Consider the following 15,408-nt stretch of genomic DNA (forward strand, 5'->3'; position numbering starts at 1 on the left):
ATCACTCGAGATAGAATTCCATGAAGTGATTCCAGTGAGCGTGGGTTGTGTCCAATGCTCAGAACTTATGAGCACTCATGATTGTTGTAGCCTTGTCCAACACCGTAGACCTCTGCAACCAATCATGACAATCTTGATTCATACCTACTTCCGGCATATGACCGAATGTGGAAGTTTGAATAATATGTTATACCAAACAAAATTATTTTGGAAGTCAAAACATGCAAAAGAAATGTAGTAAACGATTGACAAGAGATAGCAACACTTTACTCATAAATAAAACACCTTTTATTCATCATCTAATGTCAATTACACTTTACAAATTTCGAGGTTATCTAACTACTAAATCTAATATCATCCTTCAGCCCTATGCTCCGAGCATGCTGGAGATGCTTAACATGAGTCAGTCCCTTCGTGAGGGGATCTGTTGGGTTCTCATCTGATGATACCCTCTTTTCCATGAGGAGTCCTTCTTCTATTCAATGTCTAATAAAATGGTATTTTCTGTCGATGTGCCTGGATCTCCCGTGATCCCTTGGTTCCTTGGCTAAGGCAACAACGCTTTCACTATCATAGAAAATTTCCATTGGCTCTTTAATAGTTGGTACAACTCCAAGGTCTTCGATGAAGTTCTTTAGCCATATAGCCTCCTTTGCCGCCTCACTCGCTGCAATATACTTTGATTCGCAAGTTGAATCAGCCACTGTCTCTTGCTTGGAACTCTTCCAAGAAATTGCTCCTCCGTTTAGGGTAAAGACCCAGCCCGACTGAGAGCGGAAATTTTCCCTATCAGTCTGGAAGTTAGCATCACTATACCCTACAACTCTCAAGTCATCACTCCCATCGAGGGTAAGGACCCAGTCCTTAGTCCTTGTAGGTACTTGAGGATATTCTTTACCGCAGTCCAGTGTACCTTGCAGGGTTCCCCTGAAACCTACTAACCATGCTCAGGGAAAAGGCTACATCAGGTCGAGTACACGTCATAGCATACAAGATCGATCCTACAGCCGAAGCATAAGGTATTCGACTCATTTCTGCTATCTCACCCTCAGTGCTAGGGCTTTGTGTCTTACTCAATCTGGCGTTACTCTGGATGGGTAACTCTCCTTTCTTGGAGTCCTGCATGCTGAATCTCTTCAGCACCTTATCCAAGTAGGTACTCTGGCTAAGTCCAATTAGTCTTTTACTCCGATTTCTCAATATCCTTATCCTTAGAATATAGGCAGCTTCACCAAGGTCCTTTATAGCGAAACATTTCCCAAGCTAGGAGTTTACTTCCTGCAGGGTTGGGATGTCGTTTCCTATGAGTAGTATGTCATCCACATACAATACCAAAAATCTAACTATACTCCCACTAGCCTTGACATACACACAAGATTCATCTTCACTCCTAGAAAAGCCAAATTCCTTGACCTTTTCATCAAAGCAAAGATTCCATCTGCGAGGTGCTTGCTTTAATCCATAAATGGATTTCTCAAGATTACACACGCTATTAGGGTACTCGTTGCTGACAAAACCTTCTGGCTGACTCATGTAAACATCTTCAGCCAACTTTCCGTTAAGGAAAGCGGTTTTGACATCTATTTGCCAAATTTCATAGTCATGAAATGTAGCTATGGCTAACATAACCCTAATAGACTTAATCTTGGCTACTGGAGAAAAGGTCTCATCATAATCCACTCCAGGAATTTGAGAGAAGCCCTTTGCGACCAGTCGAGCCTTATAAGTGTGTACATTACCATCCATGCCTGTCTTCTTCTTGAAGATCCATTTGCACCCTACTGTCTTACGACCTGGTACATTCTCAACCAAGTTCCAAACTTGATTGTCATACATGGATTGTATCTCACTATCCATAGCTTCTTTCCATTTAGCAGACTCGGGGCCTGGCATGGCTTCCTCGTAGCTGTTAGGGTCATCCAGACCTACTAGTGTCCCATCACTAATAAGTGTCTCACCTTCTGAAGTAATATGGAATCCTTAGTAATGCTCAGGTGCACTCCTAACTCTCGTGGAACGCCTCAGAGGTACATATTCGTTAATTGGGTCAATAGGAGTTTCCTCCTCAAGTTGAGGGCTAGTGTTTGAAGTTCCTTCACCACTTGATTCTTGAATTTCTTCAAGATCAATTTGCCTCCCACTGTCTCCTTGGCTTATAAACTCTCTTTCTCGAAAGACTCCTCTTCTTGCTATAAAGACCACATTATCACTAGGTCTGTAGAAGAGGTAACCAAAGGATTGATGTGGGTAGCCGATGAAAATACACCTCTCGCTTCGGGGTTCTAGCTTGTCATGAATCTCGCGTCTCACAAAAGCCTCGCAATCTCAAATCTTGATGTGGTCTAGTTTGGGTACTCTACCAGTCCACATCTCATGAGGAGTTTTGGCAACTTTCTTTGTAGGGACTAGATTAAGGATATGGGCGGCAGTCTCTAAGGAATACCCCCAAAATGAGATTGATAGCGAAGCTCGACTCATCATGGAACGAACCATGTCCAACAAGGTTCGATTACGCCTCTTAGCCACACCATTCAACTGTGGTGTCCTGGGAGGTGTCAATTTTGAGACAATCCCACATTCCCTAAGATAGTCGAGGAACTCTGAACTAAGATACTCACCACCTCGATCGGATCGAAGCATCTTAATGTTCCTGCCCACTTGATTCTTGAGTTCCTGTTTAAATTCCTTAAACCTTTCGAAAGTCTCTGACTTATACTTGATTAAGTAGACATATTCATATCTATTGTAATCATCAGTAAAAGTCAAATAATAACGATTAGCATCCCTTGTGGCATGTTTGAATGGTCCACACACATCCGTGTGTACAAGATCCAACAAACCTTCACCCCTCTCACACGAGCCTGTGAAGGGTGACTTTGTCATTTTTCCAAGTAAGCATGATTCGCAACTATCATTTGACTTTAGGTCAAACGACTCCAAGACTCCATCCTTTTGGAGTTGGCCTATGGGTTTCTTGCTTATATGTCCAAGACGACAATGCCATAATGATGCTTTATCCAAGTTATTATTATTAGGAGAATCAATACACAAAACATTATTTCCTAAGTTATCTACAACAAATACAACTTCATACACACCATCACAAGGTAATGTTTTAAAATAAAGAACATTATTAAAGAAAGCATTAATCGAACCAACTTCATTACCAAATGAAAAGGTGAAACCTTGTTTATACAATGCATGAAAGGAAATAATATTTCTTGCCATTTCTGGCGAATAACAACATTTATTCAAATTTAAATTTAACCCACTACTTAGCGACAAAGTATAAACTCCAATCTTGGTGACAGGTGTAACTTTCCTATTCCCCATGATTAAGTTTATCCTTCCTTGCTCCACATTCTCACTTCTTCTTAGTCCCTGCAAGTCACAACAAATGTGAATACCACAACCGGTATCATGGACCCAAGATTTAGAATGGGGTGAATTATTAGAAATGATAGTGTAAATACCTGCATGGTTGGGTTTAACTTTCCCATCCTTCACATCTTGCTGGTATTTTGGGCAGTTCCGCTTCCAATGTGATTTTTCATGGCAATAGAAGCATTTAGCCTCTTTTGGGTCAGAAGAAGGAGTGACGAAACCTTTCTTGGTTCCACTTGAAAAAGAGCCATCAAGGGTCCTAACCTTGGTACCCTTCGAAAAACTCTTTCTCTTCTTCCCTCGACTTTTCCCGGTTGCCAAAACCGGAGTGGAGTTTGGAGTAAGAGTGTTAACAACCGACTTCCTCTTCAGACTTGATTCAACGGTCTTGAGAAGTCCCTGAAGTTTGCTGAGTGTGACCTCTTTCTTATTCATGTGATATATCATGCGGAATTGATCATAGCACGATGGTAAGGAGCGCAAAATTATATCTATTGCAAGCTCCTCAGGGAAGTTCACATTAAGCTTCAACAATCGACCCACATACCTTTGCAATTTCTGCATGTGGCTCGTGATGGAATCCCTGTCCTTCATCAAGGTTGTTATCATGGTGCAGATGATTTCATACCTCTCTTGTTGTGCACTTTGATGGTATCTTTCCATCAGATCTTGGTGCATTTCATAAGGGTAGAAATCCTCATAGGACTTTTGGAGTTCTGCTGTCATCGTGGCCATCATGATGCATGCTACTTTCGTAGCATCCCTTTCATGTGCCTGAAAATCAGCGATCTCCTGAGGAGTTGCAGTGGTCTCATCAATCTCCTTAAGCTCCTTGTCAAGGACATATTCTTTGTCCTCGTAGTGGGTAATCATCCTGATGATTCTGATCCACTCATTGAAGTTGGATCCATCAAAATTGACTTTCCCACACAAGTTCATAAGGGTAAAGGAGCCATTAGGATTAGAGCCAAAAGCAGCATTGTTTGAAGATATCTGAAGGAAGAGGACAAGATTAGTTTAGATATTAAGATAGTCCTTAATAAAACACCCAAATATAATATTAAGGCTAGGATCCAATCACAATATATTATAACTTAGAAGAGGTATGCCGTAATCCAAGCTATAACACATTTGAAAGGTAGGTGAATGACGATTCACCAATTTCCACCACGAAAACCGAAATATTAGATATTAGGTTTTTGATTGGTTCGTAGAAATTCCTAGATTCTTTGAGATTCAATGAAATTTTCAAAGGCATGTTTCAATCTCGAGTGTGCCCTCCAAGTTTTGTGACTGGGATACCGAGGATCACAAAACGAGGTGTGAAGTAACCATGAAAATTACTTGGTACCCTTAAAGTTTATCACTCAATCGATGTGCCAGTAAACCACACACACTCCACCAATACTATAATAAGCCTTAAGTCACCCTTTCCCTACCTTGTTAAGTCTAAGTTAGTGTGTCGGTTAACCACACACGCTCCACCAACGACTTAAACAAAGTGTAAAGTGTAATTTCATGGATTAGCATCTTATTCACATTTTTCCTAAAGTAACTAAGATTGGGAATTTAATAAAACATTTAGTTACTTTATAATATTCATCATACTTTTAATGAGAATTTATAAGTCCTTGTCTTACCCGTTCGGCTAACGACCCTCCACCAGTCAAGCAAGCGGTAGGTGAGAGTGGACACCCATTAAGTTGCCATTTTATAGGCAACAACCTTATACCCACCTTATAGACCGGCTTCGTGAATGAGGCGTACTAGCGGTAAGATGACTTTGTTCTTATACATACACACACACACACACACACACACACACATATATATATATATATATATATAATTATTAAATTATAATAATATAAGTATAAGGGTTGAATTTTAACTTTTAAAATTTTAAGGGTTGGAACTAAAGTTTTAACAAGACTTTACTTGTTCCAAAACTTGAGGGCAAGTTTTGTAAACTTTCAAAACTTTTCATTTCTTGTAACTTATGAGTTTAATAGAGTAATAAAAATGAAGACTCTTTATTTTTTCTAACTCTTGTGTTCTTTTAATGGTTTTTAATTCAAGTGACTTTTGGTTTTCCATAACTTGAGGACAAGTTATGGACTCCATTAAAACACATTAGGATCAAGAATTAATCTACCACATAGGTTACAAATAATTCCTATGATCATCTAAACATCATAAGAACAAGAACACGAATATGAACACTTTCATAAATCAAAATTACACTTAAAACTTTGTGATTTTGATAACTAGTTGTTGTAAATAAATTAGCAAAGACATTACACCATCTAAAACAAGTTTTCAAGTACCAAAACAGTTTAGGGTAATGTTCCTAATCCATTTCCAGCAACTAAAGTCGAAAATCTGCACTCTGTCGACCCTACTCGCCGAGTGCATGAACTTACTCGATGAGTAGGTTGAAGATACAAGTGAACTCGACGAGTCCCCCCATGGACTCGGCGAGTCCAGCAGTCAGACAACAAGTTTTTTGACTTTTTTCAACTTTTTAGCACAAATAACAAACAAACAAGCCTAGGCTCTGATACCACTGATGGGTTTTGAGCATTCTAACACTTCCTAAGTGTACATGCAACCCTAATAACCTTGGATCTATGTTTGTCTAATTATCATGCAAAGTTGAATTCCAAGGCTATATTCCTATCTAGCATACATGGGGAACAATTTTTACTTGAATGAAAGATAGAATAACTTACCTTGTTGTTGCTTATGTTCCTTGAACCTTATGAGCCTAGTACCCCAAGTGTGATGCCTCAAATGCTTCACACAACACCAAATGCTCTTAGAAAGACTTTTGAGAGAATACATACTTCTTGAAATCGGCCTAGCCCACTTGTTTCATATGTGTAGCCGATTTTGGTGGAGAATGGGATCCTTATATAGTGTTGACACATCTAGGGTTACACCATGTAAACCCTAATGTGTCATGACTCTTCATTTCCATGACCCATGGGTTTGTAACTCCCATGGAGCATCTTATGGGTGTAACCCAACTTGATAATCCATGGATCCTCTTAGCCCACTATACAAGATATGGATGATTTACACAATCAACCCATATATTTAATTAGTTATCTTTTGATCACTTAATTAATTCTAAACTAATTCTTGATCAAACTAATCAAATAATATTATTAATATATTAGAACTTATAATATATTAATAATCTCCAAATATTATTTCTCTCATTTAGTCTATCCAATTGCATGGTGCCATGCAACCCAAATGGACCATGTCGGGTCGGGTCAAGTACATACCAGAAATAGTTATGGACTTAGACACCTTATCTAACACAATTCCCTTACGGAGTCATGCTCTACACGGTCGGAGGCTACATACCATTTCTATCTAACTTTCTGCCAATGCCATAAAATAGAAGTCATTCTCCTACGGAGACATGTTCTACATGGCCAAAGGCTACGTACCAGTATCAATGTGAATCTAAGTCCTTTCAGTGATCACATGGTCAAAGGTATTATATTTTCTATAAACATAGCGAATAAAATAACATGGAAGAATAACTCTGAATAATAACACTGAGAAGCACATAGCACATATAACACATAACATACAATTGTTCGTATATATTGAACTCACCTTAAGTTAACCGAGGGTTAAAATAGTAATTTGGACAACATTTCGGCTTTAAATATGACTTTCTATGTTGAAAATCGGGAGCTTAATTGAAAACCGGGCTCTGCGAAGGTAGGGCTTCAAAACCGAAAAGATAAAATTTTCGGGCTTCTCGGGGGTCTCGGGATGTGTTTTGGGTGATAAAATTGATACCGGGGCTTCGGGAAAATTCAAAATAAAGAAAATATGAAAAAATGGGCCAAAATGGCAATTTTTAAAAATTACCCGGGAGATCTCGCAGCCCTCCCTTTTATAGGGTCGAGATGCGAGGCCGGATCAGAAGGGCGTGTCAGCAGCAGTAGCTTGGTGGCAGCGAGGGAGGAAGACACGCGGCGGTAGTAGGAGTGAAGGTGCCAGGTGGCTCGGATGCGAGATGGCACGTGTCGGATGCGAGGGCTCGCCACCGAGACCACACGCGTCACAAGGCGATTGGACCGAAGCTCGGTCCTGGGAAGAACGCGACACGCGTCGGATGCTGTGCGAATGACTCATCGAAGTCAGAAAGGGGGGCACTTCGCGAGATGAGGCCACGTCTCCGGTGATGCACCTGCTTCGTACGATGGTGACGTGGCCGGTTACTATTCATGCGAGATTTCTCGTTTTTTGAGCCCCGAACTTCTAAAATCCATAACTTCTGCATACGAGCTCCGTTTTTGATGTTCTTTATATGAAGGCGTAGCGAAAATTACGCTCTACAACTTTTGTTCAGACTTCGTTCGATCTAAAATTTGAGTTTTTAGCTGTCTACTGCTAAGTTGAAACTTCGAAAAATCATAACTTCCTCATATGAAGTCAGATTTTGGCGTTCTTTTTATCGAATTTCTCGGTTTAACGAATACTACAACTTTCATTTAGCTTACTAAGGCTAAAAAGTAGTTTATCAAAAACTCACTTTTTACGCCATTCGGCACCGTGCCGGTTTTGTCGCGGATCTTCGGTTGGTCATAACTTCTTCGTTATAACTCGGATTTCAACGAGGTTTTCGCCTACGTGTTTCTAACGAGATTATTTACAACATCAAATAATAAAATTTTACTTATTTCAAATTTTATATTTTCGCTAAATTTCACTATTTGGCTATTAATTGGAATCTCATAAGACTTCTAATATTTTATGAGTGATTATAAACATAGTTTTACTTTATTCTAGTAAAAACTAGCTGTTAGAACTCAACACTCAACTTATTCACTTTTAATAATAACAATACACAATTTCAGAACGTGTATGTTACACTAACACATATTCTAGCACACTTTTTGGATGTACTAAAGATCGATCAGGTAATTGAATGATCACCCTAGTTTTCTTTAATATGCCAATATATAATGTTTTTAAAATAGAATCTGGAAAAACATTGATAGAAGCTCCAAGGTGTAGCATAGTTCATGGAACATGAAGATTACCTAACTTGCACGGAACCGTGAAAACACCCGGATCCTTACATTTTCGAGGTAATCTTTTCTGTAACACTGCAGATACATTTTCACCTACTTTGACAGTTTCATTCTCTTTTAATGTTTTCTTACATGTGAATAATTCCTTAAGTAATTTAGCATACATAGGGACTTGTTTGATGGCATCAATGAGAGGAATATTTACCTAAACCTTTATGAACATCTCCATGATTTTATTGTCTTCTCTCTCACGCTTTGATTTGTTTAACCTTGTGGAAAATGGAGGAGTGACTTTTACTTTAATGGGTACTTGCTTTGAAGGTGATTTTGACTTCTCATTTTCTTTATCTAACTCCATATCTTCTTCTTCAATCATCTTTGGTCCTTCATATTCTTTACCATTCCTAAAAGTGATGGCACATGCATTATGCTTTAGGTTCTTTTTGGTTTCTAGGGGTAGTTTGCCTTGTGACTCCAATTTACTCACAGAAGTGGCAAGTTGAGTCATTTGTTGCTCCAAAGTCTTGATACTAGCCTTGGTTTCATTTTGAAATGATTGAGTACTTGTGGCTAAACTCTTGACAAAGTCTTCCAAAGACATTCCCAATCCACTTGGACTAATTGTTGCATGTTTTGATCTTGGATTTGAGATTGATGAGGAGGTTGATTGGGCGGGAAATTTGGTTGATAATTTTGTCGGTGATGCATTTGATTTTGAAATGGAAACCAAAAAATAATAGGATAAAATAATAACAATAAAAAACAAGTCACTGATACTACGTATACTAAAGATAGTATAGAGTAAGCAGGGTCGGTCCACAGGAATACGAGACTTCTTATTCAACTATGTTCTCAGACATCATACAATCAATGTTAAAGTGGGGGATTATGTATGAATTCAAATTAAACTTCATAAATAAACAAAATTAATAATAAATTTTAATAAGAGAAATACATTTCTGATTCTGATTCCTATACATGTGTTGTGTTGTAAGGTGTAATGTGACTATAATTCATGTTCAATATAGGTTGGTAATTTAGATATTAATAAGCTCTAATATCCAAATTCACAAAAGTGTTTCGTTCAAAATATGTTATTTAAATAAAACTCCATTTAATTGATTCAATGTAAATAAGCTCATGCATCAAATCATTAAATGACATTAAGTTCTTGCAACAATTACCAACAATGTTCAAAATTTCTCATACGTTCCGGAATATGAACATATAATATTTGATTACACTAATTTTGATGTAATTACAACCAATCGAGTGCATGTTACCAACACCAAATCATAAAACATATACACATTTCATAATTTGACTAACTACATTGATAGGAACCCTAATTCATTGATCAAGTGAAAAAAGAACAAATCAAACACATATTTAAGGCCAAATCAAATATTACTAGATGATAAACATTAAATCAATTGCAAATTACAATCTAACAACAAACATTTAAGAATCTGGAATCGAAAATGATAGAGAAGTTTGACACACATAGCTAAATTAAACTAAAAATTCAACAAGTTTTAATCTTAAAATTAACTTACAAACTGCAAATTAAAGTTTTTCCAAAGTGCTAAGTAGTGGTATGATCTCCTAAAATCACCCTTTTTGAAGTCCCAAGTCGAAGTTCTCTTCAATTTTCAAGAAAAACTCCTTTTATCGGAAGTTGAAAGTCAAATAAACTGTCAGACCTCATTACATGGCTTGTGTAACGTATGCCTTGCTGTTACACGGCCGTGTAATGGCCCATGATGTGCTAAATTGCTTTCAAAACATGGCCTCGTAATGTATGCATTGCCAAACTGCAGGCCGTGTAACGTGGTACAAAATAGCCAATTTCTGAAATTTTCCATTTCTTCAATTTAGCTCTGAAAAATCCGAAACTTCACTGAGAACTTCCCTCGAACATCCTAAGCATGATCCATTCTTCAAATCACCCTGAAACATCCACAAAAATTGGTGAAATGTAGAGATATCCTCAATAATGTCCTTTAATGAAAAATGCAAGAAAATTACACTTAAAATGCAATGTAATGCTATAAATAAACATGAAATTAACCTATGAAAGGTTCAATTTATGCACCTAACAAAAACTAATCTATTATTTACAAAAAACCAAAAAACTAACCTGTTTAATTTATTACATACCATATGAATAAATAAATTATTACAACCGTTTTATAATAAAAATAACCAATACAACAACACAACAAACACAATGGTGCTTGACTAGTGTATGCACATCATACATATCAACATATACATGAAACAACCTTTTTTTTCTAAGACAACTTTAAATGAAAAAAAGATTCATGAAAACTTTTGTCACAGAAAATAAAAATTATAAAGTTGTCACAGAAAATATGTATGAACTTGTTTTTATACAAAACCAAGTTATCCGTATTCTCCAAAAACTAGTATTTCCAAAAATAAAAATATCTTACCAAACTTGCAAGGTGACTCTAGATACCAATTGTTGGGTTTTTATTCAAAAACTAGTTTCTAAACATAAGATTTAGCAACGTGAGACTTCTAAATTTTGAATTACATAAACAAATTAAACTCATCAAGGATCATCTTGAAAGTTGTAGAAAGATTAAACACCAAATAAAGAAAGAATGAAGAAATTACAACCTTTGTAGTTCTTTGGGTCCTCTTGGAAGGCTAGGAAGTTGATGAAGAATGATGAACTTTAGAGACACCAACAATAACTCAACTTGATGTAGAATGCTAATTCTTTTGTATAAAACTCTTAATGTCTTAAGCTTGAAGCAAATATCCAAGTATTTGATCCAAGATAGCATAAGCCAGTGTTCTTATTTAAGTGATGAACCAAAGTGAGACACTAAGCTTGCACAAATACATTTTACGTTTTTGTCAAGCCAAATGGAAGAGTTTCAAGCCCTTTTTTTAAAGCTAGTTCTTTACCCATAAGGTTTTTTTTGTGTTTTAGACAACACATACCACTTTATAGTATTTTAATCTCATTCTTTCAAGACATGTTGTCTAGATTAAAATAAGCTATAAGCCATGTTTCTTTCTTTTGCATAAAATAATCAAAAGCACATAACTAGTCTAACTAGTTAGAGGTTTTATAAGAGAAAGTCAAAGTTTTATAAACTAGTTTATAAAATTTAAACTTTAACTTTTTAGTAAAAGACAAAATGATTTATTTAGTCCAAATTGTTATGCATGACTTATTAATTCATGGCATATGAATTATTTAATGTTACTTGCTAATGAAAATTATTATTTCCTAGAAATAAATAATTTCCAATTTAATTATAAGAGTTTATTGAATATTTATTAAAATCATTTTCTAACAAATAATCAATTGTATCAAGTTGTTGTTAGTGTGACCCATTAGTATCATATGTTAATCACCAATATCACTTTAATATGATTTTCGAGCATACAAGATCTTACAAGTTACCCAAGTGAAATAGAAACTTTTTAACAATTAAAAAGATCTCCAACAACCTGAGGAGAAGTATAACTTTATTATAGAAAATCTACATGATGATGGCTAGCGCTAATTCATTTTCATCATTACCTATAGTTACAAAGATGATAAAGATGTTATCTCTGCTGTAGATATACACATTGTCAAAAAGATAAGGACAACATGATCATTTGAAGTACTAAGTTACCTTAACTGCAGTTGTCATTGATGTAAATTTGAAGCCAAACCTTCAGTCCTAGCACTAGAGAGTTAAGGAGATAATTTAGTTTGAGATTTTTATATATGTCAAATCTTGCAAAATAACACCATCTTTAACATAAGTGGATCTAGGAAAATAAGCAGATCATCCCCTATTCTTGATCTAAAAGTACTTTAGATTTCTTTGAGAACTTATGTTAAACATATGGTTTGCAAGATGAATCTATCTTTCAAATGAGCAAAAAACATTCAAAATGTTGGAATCCATTAAGAACTTTGGAATCCATCTTTGAAACAGTAGACACAATGATATTTAACACCATCGAAGGCACCATTCTTTATTTAAGATTAAATTCATTATGCACCCAAACTTTAACCTGATCCCTTCTTAATTTTTAGATTAAATCCATCTAACTGGAGTTCAAAATTCCAAAAAATAGATGATTAATCTAATCAATTTGATAGTGATGTTATGTGCCTTTGTGTGTGTGAATTTATGAACGGAAGGAACGAAGAACATGAATAATCCTTTTATAAAAAGAAGGATAGATCGTTAAAGATACAGAGGTGATATCTAATTCGTGTTGGTCCTTGATGGTGCTACTTCCTGATCTTGATACATGTTCACCATAATAAAGAAGAAAGGGGGCACATGGTAGTTCTCCGAAAAAATTAAGGTGTAGCGGGTGCTACTAATTGATACATGTTGGTTCTGCCACTTCCGCCTGCATATAATTTGAAGTTTTGCAATGATATATACATTATTACAAAAGTTTATAAGGATATAGATGAAATGATCCCTTGTTTGGGTACAAAGATCTCCATTAGATGACTAGTGAAGGCTTGGCTTGAGAAGACCTAATTCCATATGGGATTGATGCCTTCTGACATGTGAGTGAGTGAGAGAGAGAGGGGGGGGAGAGAGAGAGAGAGAGAGAGATGTTAGCACCTCTATATATAGTGGGTTGCATACCACTTGTAGAGTGTGTTTGAGAGATGTAGTTCATAGAAGTTTTGAGTGAGTTAATTATCTAGACTAGATCTAGTTATTTTTTTGTATTTTCCTCATAATGGTCGAATGCATCTTTTAGCACCCAAATCACCGTGTTCTTTGTATTCTTACAATTCCGCATGCCAAGTCAAATGCTCATAATTCACTAAATTTGGTATTAGAGCGTGTCTTTGAAGATCAAAGTGTTGTTTGAAGAAATGGTTCAAGATTTGGCTACATTTAACACAATTGGAACGTTTATGGTGAGTCTCTCAATGATCTCTCAAACTATCTTTGATTCGTGCTTGTAGTATTAAACTTTTGATCATTTTGATTCATTAGATATTTTTTTTGAAAAACCTAATTGTTATAATCCAATAAATATTTCATTGATTAAGCCCAATCCGATCCAATTTTCTTTTATTTGATTCAATTATAAGTTTGCAAATATTCTTTTTAATCAAAATCCAACCCAAAAGTGAATTGAATTCATTATTGTTAATCTTGAGCCCATAATTCATTTTGTCTAAATCCAATATTGAATCTATTACTATAGTCCATATTTTTAGCCCATAATTCTTTCGATCCAATATCTTCATAGTTTGAGCCCAAAATTCATTAAATCCATTATTCGGTTCTAAATCTCATTGTTTCGTCATCTGCGTACAAGATTACGAATTCTAATGTTCTTGACTTGATTATATATTTCAATCGTGCTTCTTTTTTTCGCTTCAACATTCCTGTTAATCGATTAGAGTTTTTTGTGAATCTAGACTTGTGAATCGATTAGATATGATTTGTTTTATTATAAGTTGATTATGATCAGGTTCAAGTTAAGATTTTTCAATCGATAGTTTGGTTATGAAGAATATGATCAAGAACAGTTGAATATGATGAAGAACAATTGAATATTCTCCTTTTGATCTGAAAATTGATGTTAGATTCATGAATTTTGTGTTTGTTGACCATTAAAATCAAAAAGTCAAACACGAAAAAGTCAAATCAGATTCTCAAAACGTCGATTCAATGGATTGCAGGTTGAAATTGGTTGTTACAATTCGAACAAGGATTGTTTGATGTCGATTGTATTTGATTGGAGTCTAATTTCGAAATTGATTAGGTTAGTGGTCTTGATGTCAAACATTGTGAATGGATTTCATGTTCGCATCTTGAAAGCAATTTGGAAATCGAACCCCTTGTGGTCAATATTGATTTCGAATGATGGAGTAGTGGAGTCAAAATAAGTCAATTTCGATGTGTAGGGTGTTGGAGTAGTTTAGAATTCGATTGGAGTTAAAGTCTTGAAGTTCAGTGTGTGACTGAGAATTTTAACTGATGAATGTTCGTCTTTGGGTTAATAGTCGAGCAACTTGATGCTCTAGGTCATATACTGGAAATCGAACAGGGAAAAAATTAGATGGAATGTTGAGGTAGAACAAAGCAATGCTAGGATCGAATGTGTTTGTGGGTATTGATTTCGAATTTCTAGATTGGAGTTTGATTCGCTGATGTGTTGATGTCACATAAACAAATTACATGCATTTGATGTTGATATTGTTGGATATAGTGTCTAAGTCCATAACTTTATTTGGTATGAACTTGACCCGACCCGGCATGGTCCATTTGGGTTGCATGGCATTGCAATACTTGGATAGACTAAATGAGAGAATAAGGTACTTATGATTATTAATATATTATAAGTTCTAATATATTAATAATAGTATTATTTAATTAGTATTTGATCGAGTATTAATCTAGTATTAATTTGGTGATCAAAGTGAGACTAATTAAATATATAAAGGTTGATTATGACAATCATCAATTCTTTTATGGTGGATTAATGATCCATGGTTTATGGGTTATGGATGTAACCATTTGGAGCTCCATGGATAGTCCATAGGAGTTACAAACCCATGGGTCATGAGAAATGAAGAGTCATGATAATTATGGGTCTTCTTAATGAAACCCTAATTGTGACACCACTATAAAAGGAACCCTTTGGCTAGTAAAATCGGACTTAGGAGGTTACTAGAGAGGGCATAACCGATTTTGAGTGCTACAAGTATTCTCTCAAGTTATTCCAAGTTTTATGGTGTTGTGTGAAGCATTTAAGGCACAACATTTGGGGTGCTAGGCTCACAAAGTCTTGAAGGAATCCAAGCAACAACAAGGTATGTATTTCTACTACTTCTTTATGTTTTATGTAATCCCCATGCCATGCTAGTTAGGAAATAACCTTGAAAAAGAAATTTGCATGTATATAGAGAAAACATAGATTCAAGGTTATTAGGGTTGCA

The sequence above is a fragment of the Lactuca saligna genome, chromosome 7 (assembly GCF_052625555.1).
Source record: "Lactuca saligna cultivar CGN05327 chromosome 7, ASM5262555v1, whole genome shotgun sequence".
In the NCBI taxonomy this organism is placed as follows: Eukaryota; Viridiplantae; Streptophyta; class Magnoliopsida; order Asterales; family Asteraceae; genus Lactuca; species Lactuca saligna.